Source organism: Hoplias malabaricus, chromosome 8 (genome assembly GCF_029633855.1).
Source record: "Hoplias malabaricus isolate fHopMal1 chromosome 8, fHopMal1.hap1, whole genome shotgun sequence".
NCBI lineage: Eukaryota > Metazoa > Chordata > Actinopteri > Characiformes > Erythrinidae > Hoplias > Hoplias malabaricus.
Window position 1 is genome coordinate 34,935,332 of NC_089807.1, and position 13,542 is coordinate 34,948,873.

Genomic DNA, 13,542 nt, shown 5'->3' on the forward strand with positions numbered 1-13,542 from the left:
CACCCACAACACCAGGACCCTGGAGCCGTGTGACAGTGACACTACCTGTTGCCCCTGTTACCCCATGTCCCCGGTATGAAACTACATCATACGAAATTTGCATTGAAGTTGGAATGTATATTGTACGATGGTATTATATGAAAATAGTAAAAATAAAGTGAAGTAGGTAGCTAGGTAAGTGATGAAATATTGCCTTTTCATTAAATAGTTATTTTATCTGCTGATATTCAGGAGAACACAACCCCAAGGATGAAAAAATGAAATTGGAAAGAGAGATACTATCTTTGCACTTTTACTTATTCACGACTCCCAGGTTATGAACCTATTTAAAGGTATCTTAAAAGGGAGGTGTTGCATATCTGATATGTCAAGGAATGTTATCTGCAGTAATTCAGTCTTAGGACATTTTGAGAATAAATTAGTAAAAAGGCGTAGCAGATTGCAAACGGAGTGTCTGTTTAGAATGAATCCTGTATGATCCGGATGAACAAGCCATCCTATTAACTGACTGAGCTTTGTTGCCAGTGTTTCAGTTAAAAATGTTTGGTCGTATTTGGAAATGGAAATGGTTCTATAGCTACTTCAGTGGCATCTTTTCCTTTTGTTGAAAGCACAGAAATTATGGCCTCTTTGACTGAGCGTGGTAAGTGGCCATCCTCTTTGTCTGCAGATAAAAGCACTATTTTCTGTGTAGAAAATGCTTGGTTAGCCACCTAGAAGTGAGGATTTGACTTTATTTAATAGTATTTTTTTGCTGTTGTTATTTTTATTATTTTTGTTTGTTTGTTTTTTTTGTTTGTTTTTTTTGTATCTTTTGGCTGGACGGAAGGGAGCACATCTCCAGGTGACTGTGAGCTCCACTCTGGGTGACTGTCTATGAGGTGTCAATTGGTGTGTTCTCCCCGTGTCTGTGTGGGTTTCCTCCGGGTGCTCCGGTTTCCTCCCACAGTCCAAAAACACACGCTGGTAGGTTGATTGGCTACTCGAATGTGCCCATAGGTGTGAGTGAATGTGTGAGTGTGTGTCGCCCTGTGAAGGACTGGCGCCCCCTCCAGGGTGTGTTCCCACCTTGCGGCCAGTGATTCCGAGTAGGCTTCTGAGTGGTTATAGACAATGAATGAATGGATGGATGGATGAATGGATGGATGTGTGTTAAAAAAGGTTGATTGGCGGCTGGTAAGTTGTCACAGTTCTCAGTTAAGAGAGTAAGAGGATTCATAAAACTGCTTAAATCTCGGATTACTTTAATTGGTCAACCAACTTCTTTGAAATCTTCTAGTTAGTATGATTCTCTTTATGATTGTAACCTTTCTCTTGCCACAGATTTTGATGTAGAACCATGAAATTTGGCAGGATTTTAGGACCTATACTAGATAAGGTTGCTTCTGCTTTTTGGACTAAAACGAGTTACACATTTCGGAAATCCATTGCTCAAATTCAAAACTTTTTCTATAGGAATACATTGTCACAAATTTCTAACTCTTCTAATCTGGTCAATTTGCAATCTACAACTGTAAAATTTCAGACATGTAGACCTGGGCACACCAGAACCCTGTCACGTCAAAGTGACTCTTTCAACAATATTAGCAGGCTTTTCCAAGCCAATTTCCCCTCTCTAGCTGTATTTAAAGCATAAGGATAATATTTACTTATAGGTCACCTTGCAAGGGTTGGCTGCGTTGGATTTATCTAAAGCATTAACTGACTTTCCAAATCCAATAAGTTTGATATATAGCTTTTTAGTAATGAGTTCTTATAGATCTGCACTTTGCCTGAGCAGGGAACCGAACCCTGCCAGTTCTAACTTATCTGTGGTTTATTCAAGAAGGGAATGAATCCCTAATCATCAGTTCTTACCCTGATAGCAAGGAGACAGCAGACCACTGTTGGTCCACTGAGGGCAAATTTGGAGGTCCACTGGCATTTTGCACAGCATTTTCTGGGCAGACCTCTGGTGATTAAACAGAACTGCACTTTTCTATTCACAGTCCAATTTACTGATTTTTCCTTTGTTAGATTCTTTTATTATTCTTTATAAATTAGATTAGTAAATAATTTAAATCCAGCACAGGGTCAACATTTTTAGCATTTAATCATTTTATATCAGGCTTATACTCTTTATTATATCTCTCATAGTTTTTGCTAATATTTGTATTAGTTTGTTTTCCAGAATAAAAGTTTCTGTGAATTTGAAAATTGAGAAAATTCAAAAGTAGTGTCGCTAGTTAAAGGTAGTGTCGAAGTCACACAGCTCCAGGGATCTGGAGGTTGTGGGTTCGAGTCACGCTCCAGGTGAGGTCTTGGTCTGTGAGGTGTTGGTGTGTTCTCTCCATGTCCACGTGGGTTTCCTCCCACAGTCCAAAAACACATGTTTGTAGGTGGATTGGTGACTTAAATGTGTGAGTGAATATGTGTGTGTGAATGTGTGTTGCCCTGTGAAGGACTGGCGCCCCCTCCAGGGTGTATTCCCGCCTTGCGCCCAATGATTCCAGGTAGGCTCTGGACCCACTGCGACCCTGAACTGGATAAGCGGTTACAGATAATGAATGAATGAAAAATTAGTTATATCCTGTACAGGACAGTAATCTGAGTGGTCCAATGGTGGACCAGCAGTGGTGTGCCAACCTTTTTACGCCTACTGATCTGTGGTTTACCAGAGCAGGGAAGAAGGAGAAGAAGAAGAGTCACCTTTATTAATTCCCTCAGAGAAAGTCATTAGTTCTTATTGATCTGTTGTTATTCAAGCCGAAATTTGACCCATAGTACAGATGGTATAAGCTTTACCTTCTACAACAAACACAAACAGCAACAATTTACATTATTCTACATAACTGAAGATATCCCCTGATGTGAGACACAGTAAATGAAAAGTAAGATGAAAAGAACTGAGTTGTATTTTAGAGCTGTGTAGATTCACAGTAATATCAGTCACTAGAATGAGTATTTTACTGCGCCAAAGCCACATCATTTTAGTAGAACTATTGCACTGTGTTTAGGTTTTAACACTAATTTTATAAGTCGTGTTACATTTGCAATGACTAAATTAGTGTTAACTCAGTAGTAACAACCAGGAAACAGACATTTACAATAATTTATGATTACATATTACCTTTTCCCATAATGTTACCATATTATTACCCACTTATTAACAGTCCCTGAGGTGCAGCCAAAGATATTATAAAAATGACAATGGCCATCTCATTCACGGCCAGGTGAAATTATTACTTTTATAAATTCTTAAATAGCTTTTAGGGGCAATAAACTCTTTAGACTTATCATGTTATGAGTATGATTTCATACACATCAGATCACTTTAAATGACCTGGTTTACTATAAGCGCACTGTAATGATGTACATATGTAGAGACTTTTCAAAGATTGGTGGCCTTTAATGTGTTTTTGGTGAGACTATGTTAATTATGTGTTTAATAAAGTTGAGTTACATTCTAACGTTCCGTCAGCAGGTGGCGCTGTGAGGTTAGCCTTGACTTTGTCAGCACAGCCTCAATAAATTCATAAAAATGGCTATAAAACTGTCATTATAGATTTATCTGTCACTGATTTTGTGCCTAATTTAGCTACTAGGTATTTGATGCTGATGGAAACATGGACATATCATTTATAAAAGTATGACTAATCTTTGGATTACAAATATGACAAAATGGGTCTTAGTTGTTTATTAGTCGTCAATTTAAGCACAGCAATCCATATTCAAATATACAACGTTTCTTTCTCTCTCTCTCTCTCTCTCTCTCTCTCTCTCTCTCTCTCTCTCTCTCTCTCTCTCTCTCTCTCTCTCTCTCTCTGTGTGTGTGTGTGTGTGTTTCAGTCAACCTTAGATCTAGATCATCTGTCAGACAAAGACAAAGACAATCTGAGGACTCCATTGCCACTCTTCTCTCACCTGTTCTCTCCCAACTAAATCATCACTCTATCAGCAGATCACAGCAACCAGAATTAAGGTCAGATATTCCTGTGTATATACTGAAATGACCTTGGCGAAGAAGCCGAGCCATTCATGACCCCTGTTCTGAGCAGAACTGGACACTTTCACAACGTTGCTATTGTCATGATTGCAATGAACACCGAACCAATCAGAGCTAAGAAAAATTAGCAAGCATTTGTTTATTAAATTTAACACGATTAACATAATTGTGTGATCTTTGATGTCAGAGGAAGTGCATGAGCATTCCCCCTCATACTCAGCTGACACCGAATACTTGTGATAGCTAATAATTCATTTACAGGACAGACTAAATGCCTGGGAAATGTGATTAAAAACAATCAAATTACATGGAAAGTGAAGGCATACTGTAAAAGAGACTCAGGAGCGAGTTTAGCTGAGCTCTTGTATTAGTTCTGTAGGTTCTGGAATAGAGAGGAGTATTATTCCTGTGGATGGTGTACGGCTGTAATCCTGTAATACAGTAGGACTGAATAGATGCATTACCTTGATAAAGACAAAGTGGTATATTACTTCTAAAATCTGAATATATACTTAGATTTGTGTTCAAAACTCTGCTATTAAATTTTCGAAATGATATATTCAAAATTCTGCTCACTTCTATGTCTCTATTCAAACTGAAGCCAGTTTGTGACACTGATTATTTTTAGAACTTGATAGAGTCAACACTGAAGATGTCTCAGATGGATGTAAACAAATCAGAGGCTTCTAAACAAGTGTATACATTTAAATAGCTGAAGTGAATGGTGTTATTAAATCAGAATTATTATACAGTATCATTATAAAATTATGCAATAAAATATTTACTGTCAGGATTATATATATAGAGTGGCACAGCTGCATCTGGTCCACGCATACCAGCATAAAGCACTTAACACTTAACACACCACCACCATCTCAGTGCAATGGCAGTCACTGCAAATAATATCTCCTTTGTGGTGGTTCTCTGGGGGTTCTACTCATTGAAGGACAGGGTGCAATGGGCCTACCAAAGTACATGTAGAACACTAGATGAACTACAGTGTTTTACAGTGCACCTACATTGTCTATAAGGCTGAAAATATGGTCATTGTATTGTTTTGGCTGATTGTGTGTGCTGGCAACAGTGTCAAATACAGTAAAATGGCTGGAGAGCCCAGGCAGAACATACAGGACAAAGGACTGAGGTAATTCCTGAAGAAATTGCACTCCTGTCCAGACAGACTTCATTAGCTAATGGATTCCCTGCATTAATCAATTCACAATTCCAGACAGTGCTCCTAGACACTCCCTGTGTCTTTCTGTCTCTCTCTCTCCTTCTATCCTTCTATTTCTCTCTCTCTCTCTCTCTTGCTCGTTCTGTGTGTGTGTGTGTGTGTGTGAGAGAGAGAGAGAGAGAGAGAGAGAGAGAGAGAGAGAGAGAGAGAGAAAGAGAGAGAGATTCTCTCTCTCTAAAGTTCGTTCCATTTATTCCCCTCTGGAAAAACATGAAATTGTCTTCATCTCAAGACTTTGACATTGTCTGATGACATCAATCACCTGTATGGGTGGAAAATTAAATAGATGGAATAATGTAAGATGATTTATAAAGATCACATTGTGTGGAAACACTTTCAAACGGTCAATTATTGATGAGTGAGCAGAGTGCAGAAAAACCAAGAGTTCGAAGATGACACCAACATTCAGCCAAGCTATCATTTCATGGTTTTATTTTTATCTTTCAAGGCCATGTCTTTAAGTGGCGGCTTAACAAAGAACACATTAAATGAAGATGAACAGTAATTGCATTTAATTATATAGATTTAAGGACTAAATTATCTAAGGTCAGTTTAATGTGTGATGGTTCATTCCCTTCTGTAAGCTACTTCAGCTCTAAAGACAGAAACTCAGCAGGTATTTTAGAAATAAACTCTTTCTTTTCCAACTGAATACCATCAGTGGTTAAAGGCTATTAGTGCAGTTATTGCCAAAAGGATGGTCCTACAGTTGACAGATACCAACTCTTCTTGCACGCATCAATTAAAATCTCCATTAAACTACCACAGATTCACTCTAGTAATCTGCACAATGAAAGGCATGAAGAGATATCAGGCTGATATTAGGCTATTCTGCATCATAGGTGAATACTGACACAAACAAGCTACATTTGGCTGCTTACTAAAGACTACACTTCCACCTTAAAAATGCACCAATTTACTTAAGGTGCGACTGCAAATTCGGGAGACTGTAGCTAACTTTGAATCAAAGTAATCGCATACAGACTGCTTCCAGTGCTTCCATGGGAATTCAAACGTGAATAATACAGGCACAATAAAGTTCAACTATAAAAGGCTACAGCCAGCTTCTCACTCAAACATATTATTCCATCTTAAAAGTTGAAAAAAAAAGGTGGGGGCGGCCTTTTTGAATGAACACAAATGAGAAAGGGCAGTTTAATTTGCTGAGAAGTTCTCCAGAATTGTATACAATGACTTTAAACATTTTACTGCTTTGTAAACATTGTAATATTTAACAAAGATCAATGTGTAATTACACACACATAAATCACTGGCTTTTTCCAGTAATCAAACAATACATTTCCTCCTTTAGGATCCTTACATCATCGCTGGTTGGTAAGCCTCTGTCCAAAAAGAGACAATGTCATTTCCATATCTGCCTCCTACATGGAATCATGGGACACACCGTGGGAAAACACTGGACAGGGGGCGCCAGACCATCACAGAACATCATAAAGTCACATAATCACTCACAAACAACTCTGGACAATTTCGAACGGGCAACCAACATTTTAACAACATGAGTTTATGGGCTGTGGGAGGAACCCGGAGGAAACCCACACAAACAAAGCGGGAACACACCCCAGCTCCTCACACACAGTGTCACTGAGACAAGGAGCAAATTCAAGACCCCGAGACCCTGCAGTTGTGCGGCAGTGACACTCAACATCACTGTGCTGCCCATTCGACAAAGACAATTAATGGGCAAAAATAAACTACTATAAAACAAAAAGACACACACATATAGAAATGAAAGGATTGGCATTAATAAAAGTTAGTTCACCGATATTTCTAAATGTGTGTGGAGTTCATTCAGATGTAAACAAAAGCTGTGATCTAAATGACTCCCTATTTACACTTCAGTGTATTATTGAGTTTCCGAATCGTAAAATCGAATTCGAGTGATTTTGAGGGCAAAATTCCCAAAATGCTTTCGTAATGTAGCTCACTATCTACATGAGCTGATCGTGGACCAAAATGCTTTGCGTGTTTCTTTGTTACTAAGCAACGGACGGTGAAATTATCCGAATTCAGTGTAGCTTCTAGAATTTCTTACTGAACTAAATTATGCTTTACTATATAGCACAATACTAATGAGTATTTAGAATGTAGTTTGGTGACAGCCAATGTCATTCTTTATGGTTTGATATGAAATTATCTAAACCAGAATTACAGTATAATAGTAGTGATAGGTATTTTTGTCAAGTACTGTATGTCTTCTCACTGTCTGAAACCTCAGATATTGATTTATAATAGTGTTTTAAGAAATGTGTATATTTTTAAAACCCATGTCCCCTTGACTGCTCTTTTTTTTTTTTTCTTTAGTTACATTTATTTAAAATGTCTAATTTTGCACCGTTGTTTATATAACAAGCTAGCAGTGATGTAAGGAGGAGAAAAATTGCTTGGGGACTGAAATAACCAATGGTGTGTTTGGTTTTGTATATGTATGGGTCTGTAAACTGTATTCCTCTGGGAACCCTCCTGTACTCGACAGCTGGGGGATGTGACTGAGCTCTCCAGGGGGTCAGGAGACAGATAAAGAGATAGAGACAGAGAAAGAGATAAAGACAGAAAGGCCAGGTCTGCCAGCTCAGCCATTTATGCCTTATGCCAACTCAGACGAACCCAGCCTAGTTTCTTTATTAAATATTCAACAGTGGATCCCCCAGGAACTCTCTGTGCCATGGAAACCGCCGGTTTCTCATTAATGTAGTCTATATCCCATGCTGAATATTAAACACTGAACAACGTCTTATTAGCAGAGATCCCTTTTGTGTGATTGGTGTGTGACATGAAAGAAGTGAAGGTGATCAAAACAACAAAGGCTTCAATCAAAGACAGGAATAAAATTCAGAATGTCATTAAACTCTGCTTGTGTCAAGCCAGTTCTAATAATGACAGGAAATGAATGATATCTGAGTTATGAAACTTCAAGTCTGAATCAAACAAATGGTGTTAGAATATATTCAAATGATTTGCTTTCAAGTCCAAAGTCTCTGAATATCTGGAGGTCCCTTGAGTCCTCGTTTATTCAAGCATCATAGACAGCACATCATCAGCTACCACACAACCAAAGCTTTATTGATGTTAATGATCCAATCTGTGTACATCATAGTGGTCTTATATATGGAAATAAATCATAGATCAACACTGCACCTGTGACATCAGTTTTCCAAGCTCATGGTCATCTAACAAACACAGCTACAAAGGCCTATGAGCACATGATGTTAATAATGAACTGAAAGTTGAAGGTAATGTGGTACGGTCCTGACTTTTTCACCCTGCTTGAATACAACAATGAATAGCCAACGTGCCACATATGTCATCCTGTTAATCCAACTCTGTAAAGAATCTGTCCTGAAATAGCACACACATTATATGAGTCATGGAGATGAAATTGGGAGTATGAAATCAACACAAATTTTAAAACCTACAAATTAAGTAGAATACAGTAAAATAATATTCCCTAACTGAAGGTACAGAAATGAACCCTTGTGGTTACCACCATGGTGACAATTCTTTCTGACAGTGTAGGGTTTAGTAAGGTATGACAAGAGTAAGGTAAACTGTGCGTGGGTGAGAGGTGCAGTGTTTGTTTCAGGTTCAGTTTACAAAGCAGTAAAAGTCTCTCCAGGCCTGAGAAACAAACTGAGAATTAGACTGCTGTCTGCTCCACTGTGCGTGTTGTGTTTATGAAGTGTTTTCCACTGAGTAAATTAGCACAGCTGAGCCTGCTAAATATAATGACCAGCTTAAACTGAGCTTTCAGTCTAACTACACAAACCATTATGGCAGGAATATTAAATGTCCTAAGTGAATGTGAGTGTTTAAAAAGTGCTTGTGCCTCCCTTTCCAGCAGGAACAGCTGGAATTGATAGCATTCACTCTGAAGAATTTTAGTGAGGCCAGGTCCTGATGTTGGACAGTTAGTTTTCTACATCTAAAAGCAATTGGAAGGTGCTCCATAGCCCTGTTCTAGGTGGTGCAGCTGCCTGCTTTTCTGTGGAAAATATACATAATCTGTTTGTACACATGTACATCTGTGTTCACAATGGTTGGGCTCTAAAATAGTGGAAGGGATGCCAATATGTATGGATATACAATGTGATTAGTTTTTTATATTAATATTAATGCATCAAAAGCATTTTTACTAATTTCTAATCATGGAATGCAATCGTTAAAAGGTTTTGTTAGCTGGAAAGGATTGTGAAACTCTAAGCTGTTCTCTACACCCACATGGTTTAATATTACTCTTTATGAGAAGGTTCTCGGTGGCTCTAAAGTGACCATGCCGTCATGTTTTGATGCCGCTTGGGGTTTAGAAGGAGCTGAAGTAAGTAGGTAACTCAAACAATAGAGGACACACAAGACAGCCTCTGTTTGTTTCACTGGCCTTCAGTTCAATAGCTAAGGGCCTGGTTTGAGTGAAAATGCTTAGTCAAGCTTTCTAAATGAAACCTGAAATAAATAGTCCTGAGGAATGATTTATAATGCTCAGCCTCGGAGAAGGAGGAAATGAACAAAAACTCTCTGGAAAAGTTTCTGTTTACAGGCCATTGGCTTTAGGGCAGTTGAACAAACTGGAGCAAAGGAGGTCAGAGTTCAGGAAGGGCCAGTCATTGTCTCTGGATCATTGTTCACACCAATAGATTCTGGTCTGCATTCCATTAATCAATATCACACAAATATCTACACATCCAAATTCACAGGTTTAGCCTCTCCAGTCCCTTTGTGGGGACATAGTGAAAGCCAGACTTGACTTTTATAGATTATGTCAACTGTCACACCAAGTATTTTGCAAAGAAGTTAGGACAATTTCTACCAGGACTAAACTTAATATGGGATATTTCTATCAGTTTGAGTGCATTTTTTTTGCTGAATTTTAAACAAAATGATAAGAAAACAAAACAGCCATAGCTATAACACAATAGATAACCCCACTTTCTTCTACACAGCAGAAAATGGTTCAATTCCCCGCTTTGGTGAAAAACAATGCTTAAGAGTCCTTGAACAAGACTTCTAATGCTTTCTTTATCTGTAACTGATTAAAAACATATAAGTCATTCTGGACAAGATTGTTTGCAAAAGGCCAAATAAATACAAATTTGTTGCATTTGCCAAATCTTTGTTTAATTTATTTACATTTGACATTCAGCAAACAATATTAATTGAACATTAACAATGGTGCATTAAGGCGTTCCCTATAAATTTATTTTAACTCAAGTTGATCAGGGCTACTCAGACTTTAGCTTGCATTATGATTTAAGGTAAAATAATACACGCTGAAACACATAATGTTTCCTAGTATTAAAACATCTATTTCCAGATATGACTGGAAATACTGGAATGAGGCATTGATAATTAAATATACTTGATATCATGACTGCTAACCATCCAAGACCAAATCCAAACATTGCAACATGCCAGGAATGTCGTGATACTGGCCTAAATGATTGCAGTTTATCATTCTGTTATTTATTTTCAACAGGTGGAAATGCTTGATATGTTACACATTACAGATAAAAGCGTGCAGAGGCATAGTTGGAATGCCAGGGCAATTCTAAGAGCAAGCTTTTTTGGATTGAATGCTTGGTGTAGTTCATCTTCAGCTAAGAGTCAGATAGGCAAGACTAAAATGGAGTATACATATGTGTCAAAATGAGTGAGTCCGGACTTGCCTTCCATTCTTTCCTGAGGGTCCAGCATGCCTTCTGCTGCACTGCCACCTGCATGGATGCAAGATTAATATCCACACAGCTACACCTCTATTTTCATATTTGAAGACACACACGCTCCATCCTGTCAAGAGGTGAAGGAGTTCAATAAATGATTTATATTTACCTGGGACCTGATTTTCTTTCCATGACATGCATAATGTCTAAAATTAGGTCAGCCCTTCTAATTAGGACAATCATATATTTTAAGGTGTTCCCACTGATTACAAAAACTACTGTAGCAATCTCCAGAATACCTATAATAATAATAATAATAATAATAATAATAATCAATTGCTATTAGAATGAGTTGCTCTGGAACATGTTTAAGGCCATTTCCCAATGCCGAACATCAGCTAGATGGGGATTTGGGACAGTCTGGAGTGGCATATTTTATATTGATATAAACAGCCAACATTAGTTTCTGCTAATTGTGGCTTGTTACTTTTGGCTGGATGCAGGATCAAATCCTTACTGCAATGATGCAATATTTAGTGCAATTTGTGCTGCTTTGGAAAGAAAATAATACATTCTTTCAGCTTGATTGCTTTGTTTTTATTTATTTGCTTTATTTTACATGAAAATTATAAAACAAACAAAAACAAAAAAAAACGTATATATCAAATTAGATAACCCCACTTTCCTCTACACACCGAAAATGATTTGGTGTCCCTGGATTTGGTGGGAAAACAATGCTATAAGAGTCTTTGTACAAGACACCTATTGCTTTTTAATCTATAGCTGATTAAAAACATACACGTCATTACGGACAAGATTGTTTGCAACAGGTCAAATTCTGAAAGAAAACATTCTACCCTAAGAATTTACCTTCTGTCTCAGCAGCACTGCTGTTATGTAGTGCAGGGACATATTTGTTCAGGCTTGTTCTAAACTGCAATATGCTCCTGCTGTGTCTCTGTTCAGATTTTTATGGGCAATTTTGTTTTTAACAGTGGAAAGTCTGCATCATCACTGATGCACACAGACACTCCTATCATGGTGATAATGGAACAATTGCTCATATAGAGGATGAATTTTTAGCACCTTACTTATAGATTATAAAGTACAGATGCTGGAATATAGCTAAAATAGCTACCAGAACATTGAGATAGGATTAAGTATCAGGCCAAAAACCATAAAAACAACACACAATAAAGCACAGTGGCACTACTCTCACACAACTCCAGGGTCCTGGGGTTGTGGGTTCAAGACCTGCTTTGGATGACAGTGATTAGTTTGGTGTGTTCTCCAGGTGTCTGTGTAGGTTTCTTTCAGGGGCTCCAGTTTCTTCCCACAGTCCAAAAACACATATTTGTAGGGGGATTAGCTACTCAAACGTCTCGCTAGGTGTGAGTAAATGTGAGTGTGAATTGTCCTGCAAAGGACTAACGTCCCATCCAAAGTGTGCTCCCACTTTGTGCCCAGTGATTCCGGGACCCACCACGACCCTGAACTGGACAAGCAGTTACAGACAATGAATGGATGAATGAATGAATAATAATAATAATAATAATAATAATAATAATAATAATAATAATAATATCTGTTCCCTAAAACCAATAATAGGAATTTATTTATTTATATGTTTATTTATTACAGACTATACACACACACACACACACACACACACACACACACATATATATATATATATATATATATATATATATATATATATATATATATATATATATATATATATATATATATAATAAAAATGCATAACATGCATAAAATTTTATGCATCAGTAAACACCTGGCTTACTGCATAGAATTGCTTTCTACTACAGTATGTTTCTACAACTGCTTGCTTACTACTGCACACACTGCCTGAAATTTACACTGTACAGGCATGGTGGCGCAGCAGGTAGTGTTGCTGCCACACAGCTCCAGGATTCTGGGGTTGTGGGTTTGAGTCCCACTCCGGGAGACTGTCTGTGAGGAGTTTGGTGTGTTCTTCCCGTGTCCACTTTCTGTTTCCTCCGGGTGCTACGGTTTCCTCCCATGGTCCAAAAACACACTTTGGTTGGTGGATTGGCGACTCAAAAGTGTCCATAGGTGTGAGTGTGTGTCACTCTGCCAAGGACTGGTGCCTCCAGAGTGTATTCCTGCCTTGCGCCCAGTGCTTCCGGGTGGTCTCCAGACTCACCGCGGCCCTGAACTGGATAAACAGTTACAGATAATGAATGAATGAAATGCACTGTGTTATTTTCCTGCTGCTGATTTAACAATTTTACTTTCATTCTGAATGTGATGCTTGGTCCTTATTTACACAAGTTACTACCTCTGAACATTTGTAGTTCAAGACTATATATACAAAGAAATCCCCTTCTCCAGCTTTAGGAAACCAAATAAATTCTGTTAGCTCAGTTAGGGATTGAGCTGCAGGTAAGCAGAGATAGGAGCTTATTGCAGTGAAGACTGAAAGATAGTGAAGGTGTAGAATTTTACATCGCGCACATATTTCTAAATATGTATTTCTGGGGAAGAGAGTAGGGTGTTTAATAAGGTAGGTATTTTTGGCTTACGAAGTGCACTAAGTAGGGAGTATACAGCCATTTGAGACACTTTCTGTCTCTAGCAGGTGAAGTGGCGACGTGTTTACG